This window comes from Meriones unguiculatus, chromosome 18 (assembly GCF_030254825.1).
Source record: "Meriones unguiculatus strain TT.TT164.6M chromosome 18, Bangor_MerUng_6.1, whole genome shotgun sequence".
Classification (NCBI taxonomy): domain Eukaryota; kingdom Metazoa; phylum Chordata; class Mammalia; order Rodentia; family Muridae; genus Meriones; species Meriones unguiculatus.
Window position 1 is genome coordinate 3912364 of NC_083365.1, and position 11195 is coordinate 3923558.

General features: G+C 38.6%; 1 pseudogene; it reads left to right on the forward strand.

Annotated features, from left to right (window-relative positions):
- The first annotated feature begins 3997 nt into the window (after nt 1-3997).
- On the forward strand, nt 3998-4940 carry LOC110542938 (olfactory receptor 5D14-like; annotated as a pseudogene).
- The last annotated feature ends 6255 nt before the right edge of the window (nt 4941-11195 follow it).

The window sequence follows — 11195 nt, forward strand, 5'->3', positions numbered from 1 at the left end:
ATACGGGTTAAGGAACAAAGTGGAAGCAAAGACCGTTAAGACCATTCTAGAGCTCACCATAGTTTGCTTAGAACCAAAATACATACCTTTAGTTTAAATATGCAGATATGACTCTTTCTTGTTTCAGATTAGGATTTCCTTCCAAACTTATTATGAATTGAAACATGTACAATTCTAAAGTCAAAATATATCCCAAATATAACAGTATTCACCAAACAGCTTTTTCTAGTATAAATTTTAAATTATGCTCTCGCTATTCATTGTAAATGGTGTGGACACTTGCTCAATGCAAATGACACCACAGGCTAAGAAAGACACTCTTTCATGACAATAGTAAATTTTGCAAACAATTCAGTATTTTTTCAAAGTACTAACGGTTTGACCACGTATTGGTGCTCTTCATGAGGCCTTGAAAACATACTTTATGCACGTTTTATATGCTGAGCATCTAACTGCTCGACATTGGGGATTCAGACCCTGGAGAATGCTGACTATTTACTGTCACAAACTGAAACAAACACAATTAGTGGGAACTCCCTAATCTCTTACTAAGAACACAATAACTTCCAATTCCTTACTATACTGATACTCTTGTCTGAAAAAAAAAGGCCTCTAAAATAAACAAGTTTGTGTATTATCCTTGTGGTTTTTTATGATTTTTTTTCTGGCTTGTTTGTTTGCTTTTTGTTTTCCTATTTGATTTCTAAAATGAGAGAGAAAGAAGAGGTTTAGAGTTGGGTAAATGCGGTTTATGGAAGATCTGGTAGGAGCTGGGGGAAGGAAAACCATGATCTAAATAAATTGTCTGAAAGAATATTTTCTATATATATTTTAAAACATAAACAGTTTATCTTTGAATGTCCGTTGTACTTCTGGTGATTAAGAGAAAACACAATAAAAATGTTTATTACTATAACCACGTTATAACAATTGATCTTTGAAAAATAAAAGCTATTGACTTCACCATTTTCTTTCTTTTTTTTTTGAGGTAAAAATTTATTGGTTACTGATTTTTCCCCTCTTGTATTTTTGCAGTCAGAAATCAATCTCAGAGCCCCACCCCTTAGTTTTTTTTTCTTTTCTTTTTTTATTTTTTTACTATTAATTACACTTTATTCATTTTGTAATCCCCCATAAGCCCATCCCTCATCCCCTCCCGATCCCACCCTCCCTCCCCCTTCCTCATGCATGCCCCTCCCCAAGTCCACTGATAGGGGAGGTCCTCTTCTCCTTCCTTCAGATCTTAGTTTATCATATCACATCGGGAGTGGCTGCATTGTCATCTTCTGTGGCCTGGTAAAGCTGCTCCCCCCTCAGGAGGAGGTGATCAAAGAGCAGGCCAATCAGATTATGTCAGACGCAGTCCCTCTTCCCATTACTATGAAACCCACTTGGACACTGAACTGCCATGGGCTACATCTGTGCAGGGGTTCTAGGTTATCTCCATGAATAGTCCTTGGTTGGAGTATGAGTCTCTGGGAACTTCCCTGTGTACAAATTTTCTGGTTCTGTTGCTCTCCTTGTATGGTTCCTGTCCTCTCCAGCTCTTACTATTTTCCCATTTTTTTTATTATTGTTGTTATTTATAATTTATTCACTTTATATATCAGTTGTAGGCCCTCCCTTATCTCCCCCTGGTCCCAAACTCCCTCCTTTTCCTTCCCATATCCCTTTTCCCTACTCCACAGATAGGGGAAGACCTCCTCACCCACTGTCTGACCCTCGCCTAACCCTAGCCTAGTCCCATAAGGACTGCCTGAATCCTCTTCCTCTGTGGGCTGGCTTGGTTGTCCCAACATGGAGAAGTGATCAAGGAGCAGTCAACCAAGCTCATGTCAGAGACCATTTCGTTTTCCCTTACTAGGGAACCCAAATGGAGACTAAGCTGTCTATGGGCTACATCTGAGCAGGGGCTATAGGTCCTCTATATGCATGGTCTTTGGTTGATGTATCAGTATCTGCAGGCTCCGATGGGCCCAGGATTTTTTTGGCTTTGTTGAATTCTTTGTGTGGCTCCTGTCCCCTCCAGGTCCTTCTATATCTTCCTTCTAACAAAAGACTTCTTGTGCTCTGTCCAAAATTTGGCTATGGGTCTCTACATCTGTTTTGATCCCCTGCTGGGTGGAGTCTTTTAGAGGACATCTATTGTAGGCTTCCATCCTGTTCCCTCTCTTATTCTGTATTCTTTACTGTGGAAGTACATAGGCAAAATAAATTTGATACTTATGTGAAACAGAAAAATTATCCAGCATCTTCTTTTTTCTTGAAAAAATAAATTCTCAAAATATGCAACATTGAAAAACTACTATTCTACATAAGTTTGCAGAGTTACATGCAAGTTTACATAAGTGCTATGATGTGCTGACAAAATCTGTATCATCACTATTGTCATTTAATTGTAGCTTTCACTAATGAATTTCATTAATTGTGGGCAAGTTTTATGTTTTCTGTATATTGTATTAAAGCATTTTTATTTTATTACTTATTTATTTATTTTAATCTATTTGTTACAATTTATTCATTTGTATCCTAGCTATACCTTCTCCCTCCCCACCCAGTCCCACTTTCCTTCCCTTTTTTTTCTCATATGCTTCTCCCATACTCCACTGATAAGGGAAGTCCTCCTCCCTTCTATCTGACCCTAGCCTATCAGGTCTGATCAAGACTGGCTGCATTGTCTTCCTCTGTGGCCTGGCAAGGCTACACTCCCCAGTGGCCTGTGATAAAGTCAGCCACTGAGTTCATGTCAGAGAAAGACATGTCTCCCTTTACTAGGGTCCCAACATAGAGACTGAGTCTACTATGGGTTACATCTGAAAGCCTCCTTGTTATAAATACTTCAAGATGAGATCTTATATTCATCTTAATTATCTGCCCCAGGTCCTGTATGGAATATATTCTTAGATTTTCTCTAGAGTCTGAGTCCCCAGAGATACCAGGTAAAGATAAAAGATCTTTTCTTCTAACTGTTTTTAGTCCACAGAGCACCAGGAGGATGGTAACTCTCTTTGCAGCAAGTAAGTTTATTCAGATTTCTTTTGCTACTATGAAAATGTTCTTTCCCTGACATTGTAACTGAGAGACTCTTTGATATTTTTTTCTTTGTGAAATCATTAATGCAGACAGTACTATTCAGGAGAGAAGGGTATATACATAGAGATTTTTTTTTGCCTCTGCTTTTGGCAATTAGCTAACAAAACATTAAACTTCTTTTAAGTCTGCCTAGATCTCAGTGATATTTTAACACAAAACATGGCCAAATGGTGTTCCATCTTTTCTCTTAGATTTCTCTAATCTTTTATTTCTTAGAAAAAAAAATCTCAATGATTTAGATTTGTACGAATAATCAAACTAGAATGGCATTCTATATTATCTGTTGTGGGTGATTAATATTTATTATTGACACATCTTTTAATTAATCTGCAGTTAGTCCTAAACCAGCTGTATACCCAAATCAACACACAGAGAATGGGATTTATTTAATTAACCTAGAGCACAATGCTGGGCAATGGTTACTCCATCCTAAACCTCCAAGTCCACATAGTTTACTACCATTTTGATTCACCCATTATACTTGCTTTAGTCATATCTTGGGTCCAGTTCATTTCTCCACGTGGTTCCAAGACCTCTCCTGCAGATTCTCTCTCCTCTCTTTCCACTGGCTTCCTTCTCCTCCCCTTTCAGGATGTCCCACCCTATATTCTCCATTGTCAGCATTGTGGCTGTTTGTTTTAATTGACAATTTAGAGAACAAATGGTGGCATGTTTACACAGCCTTGAGACAGGTGATGTTTAGAATAAGCATCACAATGCAATGTCCAGATTGAAACCAGATAGTGGAGTGGAGAAATCAGCATTTGAATGAACAAGGGTAAATTGTATACATTTCAAAAGAACATTATACCAACAATTATCTTTGAGAAATATTTGACATTTCTTGTATAATTTTGTATTAAAGAGAAGACTCTTCAGCCTCAGTTGTCCAATGATAGGAGTTATGGTGCCAATGGAAAGAAATGCAAGTGTAGAGATTATTTTCACCCTCTTGGGCTTCACAGACTACCCTGAGCTTCAGATTCCCCTTTTCCTTATCTTTCTCTTCTTGTATGTTGTCACTGTAGTGGGAAACCTTGGGATGATAGTGCTCATCAATATGGAACCCAAGTTCCATACTCCCACGTATTTCTCCCTTAGCCACCTTTCCTTTGTTGACTTCTGCTACTCAACCATCATCGCACCCAAGCTGCTTGAGAACTTGGTCCTGGCTAATAAAACTATCCTCTACTTCAGCTGCATGTTGCAGTACTTCCTGTCCTGTGTGGCAGAGTGACCAAGTCCTATGTGCTAGCAGTTAAGGCCTGTGGTCGCTTTGTGGCCATCTGCAATCTGTTGCTGTATACTGTGGCCATGTCACCGAAGCTATGCATCCTTCTAGTGACTGGGTCATATGTCTGGGCTCATTTGCCACCTTGATCCTCCTCTGCCATGCTCTTCAGTTAAAGTTTTCAAGATTTAATGTGATCAAGCACTTTTTCTGTGAGTACACTGCCCTCATTGCTGTCTCTAGTTCTGATATTCACATCCCCAGCCTACTGCTCTTTTGTTTTGCAACCTTCAATGAAGTGAGCACACTACTGATCATTCTCACTGCTTATGTGTTCATTTTTGTGACTGTATTAAAAATCAAATCTGCTAGTGGACGTCGCAAAGCCTTCTCTACCTGTGCTTCCCACCTGACTGCCAACACCATATTTCATGGAACCATACTTTCCCTGTACTGTATACCTAACTCCAAAAACTCTCGGCAGGTGGTCAAAGTGGCCTCTGTCTATTACAGAGTTGCCAACCCCATGCTGAACCCTCTGATCTACAGCCTGAGAAACAAGGACATGGAGAAGGCTTTTCAGAAAGTACTGGGCACAAAGGTCCCACTTCAGTGAACCATCTGGAGGTGTGTTCAATACAACTATACAATTAGAACAACACTGGCTCTAGCTTCTATGGTACATATTTTCATGGATTCTACAGTTGTTTTTTTTTAATTTTTTATTTTTTTATTATCAGTTACATTTTATTAACTCTGTATCCCAGCCATGTCCCGATCCTTCATTCCCTTCCAGTCCCTCCCTCCCTCCCTCATCTCCACTGTGCCCCTTTCCAAGTCCACTGATAGGGGGGGACCCCCTCCCCATAAATCTGATCCTGTTTTATCAGGTATCTTCAGGACTGCTGCAAAGCCCTCCTCTGTGGCCTAACAGGACTGCTCCTCCCTTCGGGGGTGGGGAGGCCAAAGAGCCAGTCATTGAGTTCCTGTTAGAAATAGTCCTTGTTCCCCTCATTTTGGGGTACCAATTGGTTACTGAGCTACCACAGGCTACATCTGAGCGGAGGTTCTAGGTTATATCCATACATGGTCCTTGGTTGAATGTCAGTCTCAGAAAAGACCCTGTGCCCAGATATATTTGGTCCTTGTGGAGCTCCTATACTTCCCCATCAGACTAACTCCCCTTCTTTCTTATGATTCCCTGTACTCTGCCAAAGGTTTGGTCATGAGTCTTTGCTTTGAAAACACTGCTAGTTAGAGTCTTTCAGATGTGCTCAGTAGACTCCTGTCATACGTTCAATGCACATCCCATCTGTCTTTCTAAACGAGGATTGATCATCTTGCCCCATGACCGCTCAATTGATTATCTTTTTTAGGTGTATAGATTTCATTATGTTTATCATATCTTATAGGTCTATATAAGTGAGTATATCCCATGTTATGATGCACAGATTGATAAATTCAACTCAGAAGATGATGTCAAAGATGTTTACTATTTGGAGGAAGTACAAAATTAGGTACACGATATTTATTTCAAACCTATAATGGTGAGGATGATGATGAAGATAAATAATTAAAAGACACCATGAAACATTAGAAAGCACAGTAATCTATATTATATGAAGAACATAGTTTCTGAAAGAATGATGGTAACTAATGCAGAAAACTTGGCTGGTTTTGTTGTACATACCACAGTGAGCTTCTGGCTCTAAAGTTCATAGAAATGCTGTCATTATTAAAAGAGGCTTGCTATTACACCACGTTATTAAAACACAAGGTAGTATTTTTACATCATATATTCATGCTTTGTCTCCTACAAGTAGTATATAAAGAATATTGAACTCTATAGTCACCTTTTGTTGAGAGGCTGGCATCAAAATGAGAAATACATATCTTTGGTTAAAAAAAAAAAAAAGAAAAGAACACACCTAAGAAAATGGTGAAGAATTGGTTGATATGACTTAAAATAAAGATTAACTGTATAAATTGAGTATCTACTTACTTTTATATAAAGCAGTTATTAGACACTGAGTGTTAGAGAAAACAGACATTAATGACATGTTTCCAAATGAAAACATTTGAATCATTTTATTATTTCTAGTTAGCACTTGGATGTTAATGGGCAAAAAGTTTCATTCCCATAATAATTGGGTATAAAAATATCTAGAAGCATCATTTATATAAACTCATTCAAATAAAAATAAAAATTATCCTGAAACATTGAATACCATATTTGAATATTTATATTTCATTGTTTATATGAGTATATGAATAAACCTAAATATCTGGTGTTAACATTCCATTAATGAAAATAAATTTGAATAATAAGGCAATGCTACAGAAATTAATATAAATTATAAAGTTTCAATTTTTAATATTATCACTTTGGATAATATTTAGTGCTCTTAACCACTGAGCCATTTCCCAAGGAGATGTCCAGGTGCATTCTTAAATGCATCTTGTAAGGACAAGATTTAGAAGACAGATTATAGTATAAAAATGTGTTAAATAGTAAAAATTATTATTGAAAAAAATTAGGAATAAAATCTTATTAAACACATTAGTGAATAAATAATTATATGCTAGTGTTTACAGAATATAAGCAAAGAGTTGGGACTTTTTTGTTAAATTTTTATTTTTTAATTTTAATTACAGTTTATTTACTTTGTATCCCAACTGTAGCCTCCTCCTTCATTCCCTCCCAATCTTACCCTCCCTCCTTCATCTCCTCCATGCCCCTCTCTAAGTCCACTAAAAGGGGAGGTTCTCCTCCCCTTCCATCTGACCCTAGCTTATCAGGTCTCATCAAGACTGGCTGCAATGTCCTCCTCTGTGGCCTAGCAAGGCTACTCTTCCCTGGAAAGGGAGGGGAGGTCAAAGACCCAGTCACTGAGTTCATGCCAGAGACAGTCCCTGTTCCCCTTACTAAAATATTTTAAGCACAAATAATTTACTCTAAACCTGATTTAAGAATTTTCTTAAAAATGGCTCCAAGAATAAGTTTAAATAAAAAAAATATAAATTAATATCTCTACTCTCAATATGTTCTATAAATTATCAATATTCTCTTCTGAAATAGCACTCAAGGTTTTTGGGCAAGTGATTAAAGATTAATGATTGTTGGGTAATGTAACCCTCAACAGATAGTGACATAATACCAAAGAGAAGAAAGTGGTTATTTAAATAGCTTTATTTAGTTTTCAGATAGAAATTTCTACAAAATGAATATCCATTATAGCTGATTTAATATAATGTGTTCAACCCCATTTGATAGTAACATATTAAATTAACATATGAACAATAATCCTTACAATAAACAATACAGAAGCACTAAATGCTTCTGTATGCTGATCATGTTATGAAAATAAAGAACAAATATTTAACTTTCCCCTTTGTAACTGGTGTTAAGATCTTATCACAGTATGAGAAGAGGAATGTCCAAAGCAGTGATTGCAAGTATTAGAACCAAACTAGAAAAATAAAAGTTGAAAATATTAATTTAAAATAATGAATTGTCATAATAATTTCTATGTATGTTGAAATCAACTGATAACACATTGATTACAGATTTGAAAATAAAATAATCATGATTGACTGTATTTGAGTCAACAGATCAGAGTGGATCTTAAAATATGTTCCCTGTACCTCCAGTGGGCTATGACAGGTAGAGCCAGTTGTGAGGAACTCTTGCCAAACAGAAATTTAAAAATTAAATATATTTATAAATATTTATTTCACTATCTATTTTAAATGAGTTTTTAAAGGATGAAACCAATATCAATTAAAACAGGATGACAGATTCCAAGTATGAATGAGCAACAAACGACCAATCTTCTCCCTCCCCAGCTCTTAGTTTTATTGATTCTTCGTATTCTCTTTTTTGTAGGTTATTTATTTCAGCCCTGAGTTTGATAATTTCAGGTCATCTACTCCTCTTTGGTGTGTCTGATTCTTTTTTGTTCTAAGCTATTCTTTTTTTGTTTGTTTGTTTGTGGTGGCCAGCCTGAATTATCCCTGCTGGCCATGCCAGTGGCATTCTTTTTGTTGTTGTTGTTGTTATGTGTTTGTTTTTTTTTAAGATTTATTTATTATTTATACAGCATTCTGCCTGCTCACCAGATCTTACTATAGGTGGTTATGAGCCACCATGTTGTTGCTGGGAACTGAACTCAGCATGAACTCAGATTAAGCCAAATGTGGTGGTGCATGACTATAACCCCAGTACTCAGGCCCAGGTAGAAATATCTGGAATTCAAGATCATCTTCAGCCACAAAGCTGAGGGCCAGCCCTGGCCACATGAGACTCTCATACTAACTTGAAAGAACAGCAAGTGTTCTTAACCTCTGAGCCAACTCTCCAGCCCTCTTTTCTTTTTTTTAAATTCCAGTTTATTTACATCCTAAGGTTGCCTCTTCCCTTCTCTCCTCCCAGCATTCTTCCCTTACTTTCCCCTTCCCCTCTTCCTTTCCCTCAGAAAAAGGGGAATTCTCTATATCAATCCTCCATAGCACATTAAGTCACGTCGGGACTGAGCATATCCTTATCCCCTAAGGCCAGGCAAGGCCGTGCTGCCAGGAGGAAGTGATGCAAAAACATGCAATAGAGTTCATGGCAGAAATAACAACACCCCCATTCGCCTGGTGCCCCATATGAAGACCAGGTCGCCCATCCTCTGCATATGTGCAGGGGCCCTAGGTCCAGACCATGCTTCTTAGTCAATGTCTCGGTCTCTATAAGTCCCCATGGGACTGGGTTAGTTGTCTCTGTTGGTCTTATGAGGTTCCTATCCTCTACAGGTCCTTCTATCTTTCCCACAACACTTCCACAGGATCCTGGAGCTCAGCCCCATGCTTGGCTACAAGTCCCAGCATCTGTCTCAATCCACTGTTGGGTGGAGCCTCCCAGAGGACAGTCAAGTTAGCCTCTTGTCTGCTAGCATATTTGAGCCCCAAATATGCAATATTGAGTCAGGGGCTGGCTCAATACCCTGGAGTGGATCTCAACGTGGGTCAATTATGGAAGTGCAAACTTGTACAACTTCTCTGTAAATCAATCTGGCACTTCCCCAGAAAGTTGGGAATAGTTCTACCTCAAAACCCAGGTATACTGCTCCTGGGAAAATACCCAAAAAGATGTTTAACCATACAACAAGGACATTTGCTCAGCCATGTTCATAGTAGCTTTATTCATAATATCTAGAAACAACCTACATGTCCCTCAGCTGAAAAATGGATACAAAAATAGTGGTACATTTACACAATGGAATACCACTCAGCTATTAAAAAGAAAGAAATCATGAAATTATTGAGCAAATGGGTGGAACTAGAAAAGATCATCTAAGTAAGGTGACCCAGACCCAGAAAGACACACATGGCATGTACTCCTTTTGAGTGGATATTACACCTATAGTACAGGATAACCATGCTACAATCCACAGACACCAAGAAGCTAACAAGGAGGGCCCAAGGGAGGGAGGGTGCTGGAACATCACTCAAAAGGGGAAATAGAATAGACAGCAGAAGTGGATGAAGAGATCGAACTGGGCAGGAGGTGGAATGTAGAGAGAAACAAAGGTGGGGATTAGATGTGGGGAAAACTTAGCCTTATAATACAAGGTAACCATACTACAATCCCCAGACCTAAAACAACCTACATAACAAGGAACACTCTAGGGGAGATGCTTAATTCTCATTCAGAGGGGAAAACAGAAAAAAACACTACATGTGGTTGGAGAGAGGGAATAGGACAGAAGACTAACAGACTAACAGATGTCCTCTGAAAGACTCTAACCACCAGAAGATTGAAGAAGATGCTGAGAATCACAGTCAAACTCTGGACAGAGAACAGGTAGCCTTATGAAAGAAGAGGAGAACAGAGGACTCTGAGGAAACAAGAGCACCACAGGAGACCAAAAGAGTCAACAATTTTGGCCCCAGTGGGTTCCTACCAAGACTGATGCACCAACCAAGGACTATGCATGGAGAGGACCTAGACCCCCTGTTCAGATAGGCAGCTCAGGCTCCATGTGGATGCCCTAGTAAGTACAGCAGGTGCTGTCTCTGAAATTGACTCTGTTGCCTGCTCCTTGATCACTTCCACCTGGCAGTGCAACCTTGCCAGAAGAAGAGGATGTAGGCAGTCCTGATTAGACTTGAAAAGCTGGCATCAGTTGGTAGGGGGGAGGTCTCCCCATTTCTGAGGACTGGTAGGGGGATGGAAGGAAGAAAGAGGAAGGGAAGGACCAGGGTGAGAGAGAGAGGGGACTACAAGAGGGATGTAAAGTGAATAAATTATAAAATAAATTTAAATAAAAATAGAAAATTCAGTAAGAAAAAAGTTTTCAGTAGAAAAGAAGGCAAAATGAAATACGGTGAAATGTAGAGGAAATGACCAAAGCTCAGTTTGTAAATGTATAAAATGTCAACAAACAAAATGAACTGAAAACAGCTTAACTTAAAATTTAAAACTATTGTTCCATAGTTTTATTATAATATAACACAAACTTACTACTACCATAAAAACAGCATTGAGAAAATGTATAGAAAGACCCATAATTTATTTTGTGCCATATCTAATGTCACCTGTTATTATTCTTTTTTTTAATATTAGTTACATTTTATTAACTTTGCATCCCGGCCGTTGCCCACTCCCTCTTTTCCTCCCAATCCCACCCTCCCTCTCTACCCCTTTCCAAGTCCACTGATAGGAGAGGATCTCCTCCCCTTTCATCTGAGCCTGGTTTATCAGGTATCTTCAGGACTGGCTGCAAAGTCCTCCTCTGTGGCCTAGCAAGGCTGCTCCTCCCTTGGCAGGGAGGGAAGTGTCAAAGAGCCCACCACTGAGTTCATGTCAGAAATAGTCCCTGTTCCC